Source organism: Caloenas nicobarica, chromosome 1, assembly GCF_036013445.1.
Source record: "Caloenas nicobarica isolate bCalNic1 chromosome 1, bCalNic1.hap1, whole genome shotgun sequence".
Classification (NCBI taxonomy): Eukaryota; Metazoa; Chordata; class Aves; order Columbiformes; family Columbidae; genus Caloenas; species Caloenas nicobarica.
In genome coordinates, this window is record NC_088245.1 from 191,438,738 (window position 1) to 191,450,266 (window position 11,529).

Below are 11,529 nucleotides of genomic sequence, written 5' to 3' on the forward strand. Positions count from 1 at the left end.
GTAATAACTTCGATTTTAGTAGAATATTTAATTAGTATGACATACGGCAGAGTCTTCCTTCATAAACCTAAGACAATGATGTTGTCATATATTAAGTAACTGTTGAGCAGTGGTGTTATTTTTTTGAAAGAGGTCATATTAGATATCTTCTAGAAGATAATTAAAGCCCCAGAAGAAGAGGTTATTTATGTAATAACAAAGTTTAATGATTGTCATTTAGTCGTCTTATATTTAAGAAGATTTTTGTTAAACAACAATGTCCTGGATTGTCCTGTTGTTCTATTTGGCATGTATTGCCAATTGCCAACCTTTTGGCATTTTTTTTCTGATTTCAGTTGTGGTGTTTGGTTTCGTTGTTTTGGTTTGGTTTTTTGTCTCAAAAGCTTGTCTGGCAGCTGAAGCAGTATTCTGCCAATACAGTATTCACCAGCCTTAAACTGTGCAACCTGAATTATTTTTTTTGTTTGTTTTTCAGTGGTAATATATAAACTACGATGGTAGCTGCACACCATCAACCTTTTTGTGCTAAAAAAACCCCTAAATTTTGCCACTAAAACTCAAAAATTTCACAGCTGTGTCTTTCTAAGTCACTATCTTTCATTTATAATAAAAAATGAAGTATTCAAGTATTAGGCTGTCAAGTCCCAGTCTGCAGTTAGGATGCATTAATTCAGTATAAATAGTGGATATAATTCTGTAAAACCATGTTGCATTCCTAGTTTTGGCACAGCCAATGTAATCTGTTTAGCGCATAAGAAAGAAAGAGCCAGCATGGAGATTGACTAATTACTGCCCTTTTTCTCGTAAAAAATGATGAATTTGTAAGTTTTCACTTTGCTTGCTTTCTAACAGCTTGCTGTATTAATAAAACATGTTTGTCTTCAGTGTTGTTTTAGTAGTTCAACAGTTTTTATTGTTTTCAAGCTTGTAGGATTTTATATAGATGAACATTATTACTAATCTGACAGCCGAAATAACCTATCTTCAGGTCTAACTACTTTTGATTTCTTCATACACCAAACAGATAAATGCTGAGTAGGAAATTTTGTCAAGAATGTGAGTAGCTAAAAGAATTTTCGTGGTTTTCTGCTACTAATTTGGTGTAATAGCCATCAGAATTTTGAAAATTTCAAAGCCGGCATTTTTTTTTTTTTAACTTATAGGCAATTTTTGAATAGATTCTGAATATTACTTCATCTTTAAAGTCTGAATACAATGAAAGTTGAAAATCCAGGTATATACTGAAGTATATTTCTGTGTTTTTCTACACCTGTTGTTCAAATCTAAATTCGTACAATTTAATTTGTATCTGCAATAACATTTTCATAAGAGACTCCGTCAACTATAAAAGTCAAAGTGTGCAGTTTCACATTTTAGTAATTGTTTTAATTATTTGATAATTTAAAACGTTTCAGTAGTGCATGGATTGTTAATATACTGAATACTGTATATATAAAAAATGTTCTTCGACTACACTGTCTTCCCTCATTGTCTGTTATTAATACCAATTATGTTAACTGTATTTTAGTTTTCATGGTTATCTTTTTCCATATATCAAAAGAACCATGGAAATAATTGTAAAGGGTCAGGAATACTTGAATAATCGCAAAGTTTTTATATTTAAACATGAAAGCATATTTCAAGTGTGAGGAAGATAAAAAGGTTTTAGACTCATTTTATTTATGCTATGTTACTTTAAGCCATAGTAAAGTGGTAAAATTTATTGAGGCTTTATGTAATATTCACACAGTGCTAAGGCATGACGAAAGAGCTGACAGCTGAAAACTGATGCTATGATGTCTTTTGGTACCTTCCATCTTCAGTTTTTAAAGGAAATGTATTTTTTCAGCAATATTTGATGATATTTAAGTTCTCTTTAAGTGACATTTGTATTTGTGAATTCATACTATTTTAAAGGGGTGCAGCATTTTTTTGTGTTATTTTCTTAATAAATTATTGGTGGATGGTGAGTATTTTTGGTATGCAAAGCATGTTGATCAATTATAGGCCTGCAGTTTGCAAAGGACACATAACAAGAAAGGAAAGCTTTGCAACTTGGCACTGTATTTAAACATTTATTGTAAACCACTTAATCTGTAAAGCCGTATTGCAAGGTAAGTAAAATGACATGGCAGGTGAGAACACAATGGAATTATTGTTTGTGTTACACATTTTTGTTTCATGGAATGTTAATATTTCATGAGGCTATGACAGTTACGGTCATACAGATATCTCAGAAGTTGCTTTTGCACTACAATATTTATATGTAAAGGTAATAAAAAAATGATGTGAAATACATGTTGCAGGTATTGAATTTCTCCTGCACCCTCACAAAGGAGGAAAATTACTTATTTTGTCAAAAAGTATGTGCAAGAAATGTAAGAAGTTGCTATTCAGCTAGACTGGGGATCTAAAAATTTTTACTACCTGGCATCGTTTTTATGCAATATACCTGTTGATAGTAATGTACCTAGAATGGAGATTTCCTGTTGTTTTAGATTTTTAGTAAGTTGCTAGTTCATTGTATTTCATTAAATAACTGTCAGATATTTTTTTTATATATAACCAACGCATAGAACATTAATGTTACAAGTGTAAATTCTAAGTATCTGCTGCATACTTTGAATTAGTTTTCAAATCCGTTTTGCATTTGTGCTGGAAACAGCATTGATAACACAGGGATGTTTCAGTTACTGCTGAGCAGCCTTACACAGAGTCAAGGCCTTTTCTGCTCCTCACCACACCCCACTAGTGAATGGTCTGGAGATGCACAAGAAGTTGGGAGGGGACACAGCGGGGACAGCTGACCCCAACTGACCAAAGGGATATTCCACACCATATGATGTCATGCTCAGCATGTAAAGCCAGTGGAAGGAGGAAGGGGAGGATGTTCTGTGAGATGGTGTCTGTCTTCCCAAGTAACGGTTACACGCAATGGAGCCCGGCTGTGCTGGAGATGGCTGAACACCTGCCTGCCCATGGGAAACAAGTGAATGAATTCCCTGTTTTGCTTTGCTTGTGTGCTTGGCTTTTGCTTTACCTGTTAAACTGTCTTTATCTCAACTCATGGGTTTTCTCACTTTTACCTTTCCGATTCTATCCCTCATCCCAATGCGGGGGTCGGGGGATGGATGAGCGAGCGGCTGTGTGGTGCTTAGTTGCTGGCTTGGGTTAAACCACAACAACCTAATGTAAGACTTTTCTATTTTTAGGTTTTAATGTATGATGTTAATGATCTCCTTTGAGGAATTCTTGTCTTCTGTTCTTGTAGTTATGTCCTCTTTAGGCTCATTTGAATCTAAGTTTCTCTGCAGCATGTTTTTTTTAAGCTTTTTGTGTCAGGAGGAAAGCCAAGATTTTCTCTTTTGTCATCTATCTCATTAAAACTGCTGCAGAGGTGGTAGTTTTTCTTTGTTTCTCTGCTAATAGATAACTGAAAAGTGGGCTTTGTCTAGGTGAGATGGGATCCATAGCATTTCTGTTTGATTGTTTTGTGTCTGTCTTTCCTGATGTAATTTAGACTGTGTTGGTATTTTCTTCTTTGAATCCAGTAGGATTCATTTTCATTGAATTAGACAAAAGACTACGTTTGTATTTTCACATTCACTGTGATACTTCTGGTTTTAACTGCTGCTTCCTCTTAGCAATCAAGTTTTCTGGAAGAAAAGTTTTCCTTCTGTGCTGGTACATTGTGGAGATGAGGTGACTAGGTTTTCCATACAAGAGAACAGAGACATGTATATTAGAATTCCCAGTAAAGAGGAGACGACATAATCTTGACGTGCAGTTCATAAAATTGCAATTAAGTACTCAATTTTAAAGGCTGATCAGATGTTTCATATAGGTCTGATGTGGAAATATTTCACTTCAGTGTTTCTACAGTGATACTTTCTCATTTCAATGTTTTATGTTCTCATCCTTTTGAAATAAAAGCAAGAACAGAGATAAAACTCTTTAGTAATAATTTACTAGGTGAGAATCTACTTGTACTTTTTTTTAATAGGCTCATTGGTTAAAATGAGCTGTAAATCAGCGTATTTTGAGTTCAAAGATAAATATGTGAAAACATAGCTGGTCTTTTATATATTTAGAAGATAATAGGTAACAGGGTTTGTCAAGGTCAGATCATCTCAGATTTGTCTCGTTTATTTCTGTAGTAACGGAGAAGCAAAAAGTAGTGGGTTTACCTTGAGATGGACTGTCCATGTAATTCTGGATCAAGTATAACAAAAGCATTGAAGTATGACATCTGGAATGGGTCTTTGCAGTTTCCTTTTAGCCAGTACCACTGGTACTTCATTTCTATGGTAGATGGGCGTCCCGTGGCCATTTAATGTGTACCTTACTGATACATAGTCCTGTTTTAACTATACCGTGTTGTGCCAAGTCAGAACATATTGTATCCATGAAGTATTTTTTTTCATTTGTACTTGCAGTCTTTTTAGTGGTGGTGTGTTTTTTTTTCTTTTTGAGCTGTTAATCTAATTCAACTTTTCTTTTGTGGTACCTCAACCTGACATCAGAGTAACTGCTTTATAATCATATGAATCATCCTGCTTATCCTTTTTAAATGTTTTCCCGATACTAACTCAAGTATTCGAAGATTTCATGGAAGCATGGTAGAAAAATATTTTATGAGCAAAACTTCTGGAACATGTGCTTGCATGTTGTCTAACTCTACTAATTTAAAAAAGCATGAATTCTTTAGTGGATGTTGTTTGCTCTATTTTTAAATTACTAACAGACTAAGAAGTGCTGTTCTGGCTGAGTGAATAAACATTTGCTTATTTCTAAGGGATTTATTGTATCGTTTACAAATCAGTCTTAGTCATGGGCCTGTAATGCAGTTTGGCTATTATTTTATTCATTATACTTCTAATATATTTTTTTTTCTTTACTCATCAGCCATAGGTTTTGGTAACCTATACTGTAGGTTGTAATAATCTGTAAGGCGTTACTGAACAGTTTATCCCACATCTTGCTCTTAATGATGAAGAGTTTCTGGAGGCTCATGAACCTGACTTAAGAGTGAATTGACTATATTACTTTTCCCCCATTTAGCATTTTTCCTGATAGTTTTTCTGTATTGCTTGTAAGATGAATACACTGCTTTACAAGGATCTTGAAAACAAGAGTGTAGGCATTGGGTCTTTTACCTGAAGCAAGACAGGTATACATATTTCAGCTTCATTTGCAGCTCTTTGTAGCCATTTGGTACAAGCACTAAATAGTCAATGAAGTATAACTGATAAAATTTCAACACTGTTTTCACTTTGTGAAAACTGCAGCTAGAAAACAGTGCTTATGGCTGTGCAGCAAAATTGCATTATATATAGGAGTATAAATGGAATTCTTTGTATGTAGAAGGCACAGTTAGAGCATTGTGTTTCATTCTGTTTCTGTTTTCTTCCAGCAGTCTAGACAGAGTTCTTGTTTCTAATAATGAGTACTTAGATGTCCCTAATGCTGCCCATTTTGGTCCTACGTCTTGAGAGATTTTATTGTGACTAAAGGTAGCTAACCATGTTTTAACTTTTTACTGCTCTGTAGGAAATGGAGCTGTGAAGAGATTAAATGAGTTTGTCTTTCACCTGTTTAGTTTGTGGTGCCTTTGTTGAGAATGTCAAGCTTTGAGTTCACTGGTACTAATCAGATGTGACATACCGGAGGTGAGCAGAGGGTGTGGAGCACATGATATACAAGGAGAGTCTGGAAGAAATGGGTTGTTCAGCCTTAAAATGAGAAGGCTGTGGCTAAGACAGCTTAATGCTGCCTTCACCTCCCCACTGAGAGAGCATAAAGGTGGAGCCAGGCCCCTCTTAGATGAGAAGCAATTGGCAGAAGTTGCAAAGTGGGAAACTCCAATTACATATTAGGTTGTGTAATCTCTATCCTTGGAGTGTTCAAAACTTGTCCAGGCAAGGCACTGAGTAACGAGATCTCAGTTGGTATTGCTGTGAGCAGAGGCTGGGCCATGGGAGGCCTTTTCTGACATAAACTATTCTAATAGGTATAGTGAGAACAGTGTCCAGAATATCAAAAAAGTCAGCTCTTGTCTGTCAGAGAAGACTTTTAAATCACTACCAGAACTGCTGCCTGGTTTCGGGGCATCAGATGCAGGGTTGTGTTAATACAGCAGTTCATGATTCTCTTCTTGTCAGATGGGCACTAAGTTTCTGGCTTTAACTGTAGCAGCAAAACCGGCTGGACCATTTATTCTGGTTATTTTGCTTCATAGCTGTATTGGCAGAGTTGCTTACAAGTTCCTGACAACACTTTTAGCTGATCTCCTTTTTTCTCCCTCGGGTGCTGTCCGTGAGCACTTGTCTCTTATTAGTTTTACTCTTCTTCCAGACTTAGAAAATACTGGAATATCTTAGAGTTTATCTGAAGTAGTTTTTTATTTTCTGTCTAAAGAGAGACTACTGTTGACACTATATTGCAGAATTGAAAGACAGTTTTCTGAATCTGTTCATCCCCAACACTATACAGGGCTGTTTTGTAATAAGTAATCATCTTTAAGGGGTTATTCATCGTGCCTTTTGTGTACCTCTAGTCCTTTTGGTGAAAGATGTTTAAAAAGGAAATGAGTTAATACCAAGGACTAGTACATGGAAATAGAAAGTAAAAGTTGGATACCAGTATGACAGTACTGAGGTTTGTTGAAAAAGGTGTAATATATTCCCGAGAATACACATTATAATTCAGTGCTGTGTAACTCTCAATATTTTGTTACATTTGAGATGAATAGAATGAGGGCGATACCTGGAGCAGATGTTCTGAATAGCAACAGTGTCTGCAGTTACTAGTATTTGAATTTTAATGTTGCTATAATCTTGGTTAGAGGTTGGATACTTAGTAAAGAACACAGTATCAGTAAATATTGTTTTCCTCTTGTAACTCCCCTCTCCCCCCTCATATTCTTGAACTGTATCTTCCTCATCTGTCTGATCTCAGTCTCATGTGTTCAGTTACTACACTTGTCTTCATAACTCTGGATTCATTTCCCCCTTCACTTTTCTTCCCTGAACTATAAACTTGTGTGGAGAGCTACACCTTATTCTCTGTTTTTTAATGCCTCAGTTCAAACTGATACTGATTTAAAAACTTAGTGTAAATATATTCCCCATCTCGTCAGGCTGTCCTTTTGAATTTTTTTCTTCTGCTGAAAGTAATATTTTCTGTCATACAATATATTTTTCTTGATTCCTTTTTTCTCAGCCTCATGAAGTTCACAGTATCTTCTTGTGTTTTTGAAACTCATACTTTTTGTTTTGTCTTTGCTACAATTTTATTAGTTGAAGCTATTTTAAATACAGCTAAGATCTGTTATCTTTCATTGAAAGTTCTTAACAGAAAACAGCTTATTACATACTTCTAAATAATCCATTCTGCTCTCGTTGTACCTCTGCTTTCCTCTCACCCATTCTTCCTCAACTTGATTTTGCTTGTGTCTTACTTCAAACTTCATTTCACATGTGTTTTGTATATGAAAGTGCCTTGGCAAAAACAGCCAACACTTTATCCTGTATCTAATTTTGGCTTTTAAAACCTTTTTGTTGTATTTGCTTATCTCTATGTGTTGTTTTGATGACTGCCATCTGTGCCTTCAAGTACTACGATGATATATCACAATATGTAGTTCTCTTTATTTTCTGGTTAAAACAGTGATTTATTGATTGATTTGAGCAGTAGATTCTATACGTTCCTAAATACACAATGAGGATATTTTTTAGGAGTTAGGGTCTAGAAAGTCTGTCTTATTTGTGGACTGCATTTTAGGACATGATTTATTTCACAGCCTCATGAGAGCCTCAGTAAATCTGCCTTTTCCCGGGTAGAGCTCCTTGAGTGGAATTGCAGAAGCATATGCCTGGAAAGCAGCAGATTGTAAGGGAGAGGAACTGAAAAATGGGTTGTGAGGTGGCTCACAGAACTTAATTTTTGAATGCAGATCTTCTCTCTCCTAACATCAAGGATCCACTCAGACTCAATACTGTCTTGTATTTTAACAGGTTAGATTATATATGTATTATGCAATTGTCAAGGTTTGATTGCAGAGCGACAATAAAACGTGTCAGATGCTTTGTTAACCCCCTCCCCCCACAGCCCTCCTCAGTGCCCCCTCCCCAATAAGTACAGGCAATAGGAGGGCAAAGAGAGACAGAGAGAGAGGGTTGGAAAAAAGTTTAAAATGTTTTACTAATGCTACTAATAAAATAGAGAAAATAATACAAAATATACAAAACCAATCTTGAATTCCCTGGCAAAACTCAGCACTGCTCCAGCAGCAGCAGAGCAGGCACCTGGAAGTCCTGGGTTGGACTCTGCAGCATACCGGAACTGGATTCAAGGATGCAGGGTCTGTCACTAGGCCTCAGATTTGCAAGGTCCTTCCCAGATGTTGGCCATAGTTGAAGAGGGAAAAAGGGACAAGACCCCCGTGATCTCTCACTTTATATGAAGTATCACGTGAATGGGATGGGATACTTAGTTGGTCAGTTAAAGAGCACTGCTGCATAGCAGGTTACACCAAACTTCATTAACCGGTGCAAATTTGACTATAGTTCCTATTTCTCCAAACTACTTCTCAAAGCAGCGCGTTTCTTCTCTAGCCTGCATTAATTTCACTCTCCATGCTTAAGCTGGTATCATTCAGGTAACAGAACTGATGTCATCAAACTTGACAAGATGATTCATCCTGTACTTCCAGTGCATAACATTGGCATTTGTGTCCATCATGTTCTCTTCAAATGACTAAACACTGACAGAGAGAAATTAAATTAAAATTGGTTCTGTAAGCGTTCCTGGGTGGGAAGGCTGATGATAAAGCTGCAGTTTCTTCTCTGTATTTTAAGTGCATCCCCTTAAGATGGATTCAGATCACTTCTGGCATTTCATTTCATAGAATCATGGAATACCAGGTTGGAGAGGACCACAAGGATCATCTGGTCCAACCTTTCTTGGCAAAAGTACAGTCTAGACAAGACGGCCCAGCACTTGATCCCCTTTCCCCGCCCCCCCACCCCCTACTTTTAATCTGCATTTTAACACTGAGCCGTACTTAGTGTTGCAGAGAAACTGAGTGAAACAAAACATGGTGGCTTTTATCTGTCTGTTAGCATCCATCAGTACCTTGTTGGCTTTTTTCTCCTCTCTCTTTATGCCTCATATCAGTATTAAAAGCGAGATATGTAACAAAAAGGCTGGAACCATGGCTTTTTTTATTATTATAAAATTATAATTTCAATTTCTGTCTGCTGCTGAAGTAAGGTTAGATCACAAGGAATTCAACAATTCACTTGCACTTACCAGGTAGAGGAGGTGAACTGTATCCCAGTAAATCCCATTTTGTGTAAGCAGCTCTCCTATAATTTTGATGTTGAAAACCCACTCCAAAGACTTTGGACATTAATGATAGCATACATTTCTGAAAGAGTATGTACCTCATTGCTAAATGTCATACAGAATTGCTTTTTAAATTTATCAGTTCCTTTATCTTTTATTACAGCAATGACTGCAGGCTTTTGTGTATATATATATATATATATATATATATATCTCAAGCAAACAGAGGTATGCTAGACCTGAAGTTTGTAAAACTGCAAATAATTATTTTCTGGTTTTGCCATATTTCAGGAAAACTTGACTAGCTTCTTTAGATTATTTACTATGCATGTTCTGTCTCAGCAATCATGGAAGTGCATTTGTTTCTCCAGTAAAGAGCATCATCTGCACGCTGACTCCATCAAGCTGGACAGTGCTATTTTGAGTGGTAGGTTACAACCTTGAAGTCAAGTGTAACAGAGTTATGGCAAAAAGCTTTTAATAGTGCCTCAGTAGGCTGAGAAATTTCAAAATGTTGTTACAGAAAGTGAATTGCTATTTCAACAAAAATGTTATTACTTTTTTTTTCTAGGTCTGTTTATTACTAACCAGTTTTTACATGAATAATATATAGTAAAATTTAAATATCAACTGAAATGGCACCTTTTTCTTTTCCCTTTTGCATGTGTTACATGTGTTTAAAAGCAACCCACTAGCAAATGCCCCTGTACAGATGAAAAGTCTCCGTGCTGGTTCTTGAATTTTAGTGGTTGTGTGCCATATGGTTTTACGATAAGGAAAACTCCTCAAAATGCATGTAGCTGGACTAAAAGTGGGGGAACTAAGATAAAACTAAAGAAAACTAGTAGACAATTTGCTTCATTAAATGCAAAAACCTTAATGTGATACTAGGTATAACCAGAGCAGGAGATGTTTAGCTATGCTGTCATGGTGCATTAGTGTTTCTTTGGGGTAGTGTTTTCTTAGTTGGCAAAAAGCAGTTGTCTGGAAAATTGAAGAAGAATAATATTTATTGTTCTGCACCTACTAGTTTATCACTTTGCTTTTTGCTTTAGTCCTTCCTTTAGGAAATCCAAACCTTTGGAAGACTAATTTTGGTGAGCTGCTATAAAACTTCTGTTTCCAAAGCATAGAAATGATGTAGTTGTTGTATTTATTATGAACTATTGAAGGTCACATCCAGGTGTGCTAAATCATCAGCCTGGACCAACATTTGTATTCGTTATTACTTTGACATGCAACAATTTCAATGCAATGATAGCTGTTAGTTTCTCTGTATCATCCAGGTTTTTGTTCTCCCATTATTTGGTGGATGTATTTCTGCTGTCTTTGCATTCTAAAGTGAATTCTGTCCAGTGTGGTTTTCCTTCCTGATTTAGAATTAATGGTGAGGAGAGAAAATAAATGTGCTGGCCTCTGAGGCTTTCTATTTTTTCTCATTTCTGCAAGGTTCTACAATACAATACTAAATTCTTCTTGGAATTGGTGCCCAGGTCTGATGTTTTATTCCCTGCTCCATCATGTTAACAATTAAAAATGAGACATGATTTTCTGTTTCACTGGGAAGGAGGTTTATGCTTCTGAAAACCTGGGAGAATTTCCTCTTCAAAAACCTCTTTCAAGTAATGAATTTTCATCACCAAAGAAGAAAGTTGATGTCAGGATTTAAGACATAATCTGTGATTAATACATGATTTCTGCAAATCTGAGTTATATGTAAGAAAGTAATCTCTCCAATTACCATTGCAGATGCTTCACTTTTATATAATTCAATAGACAAATAAGATCTATTAAATCCTAAGACTTTGTCTGGCATCCCATGTCTCTTTGGGGGGCAGAAAGTAGGTGTGTTGCTGAGTAGGGGAAAGTATTGTGAGCAGAATTTGGGGTGGAATTTGTCTTGGCTAACTTCAAGCATCTGCAGTATAGACATCTGCACTTAAACCACAGGGTGATGTACTGAAAATACACTGATTTGGAAACGGGGAAGTTTTAATTACTGGAAGGAAAGCACTGTGTGGACTTAACATACCAACATTTGAAGGAAATCCCATTTCTTAGTAGGATGTCTCACCTGGATGCCATTAAAGGGCAATAACATTTGTGTGCATTCCAACAGGATCTTTTGGCAGATCCGTAGTACTTGTTGCAGCCGTATCAAGGCACCAAGTCTTTGGAATC

General features: G+C 36.2%; 1 protein-coding gene across 1 annotated transcript in view; it reads left to right on the top strand.

Annotated features, from left to right (window-relative positions):
• The window catches only part of LOC135989664 (uncharacterized), a 44,932-nt gene that overhangs the window by 21,023 nt on the left and 12,380 nt on the right, over positions 1-11,529 (top strand). The gene's annotated exons all lie outside the window — the stretch shown is intronic.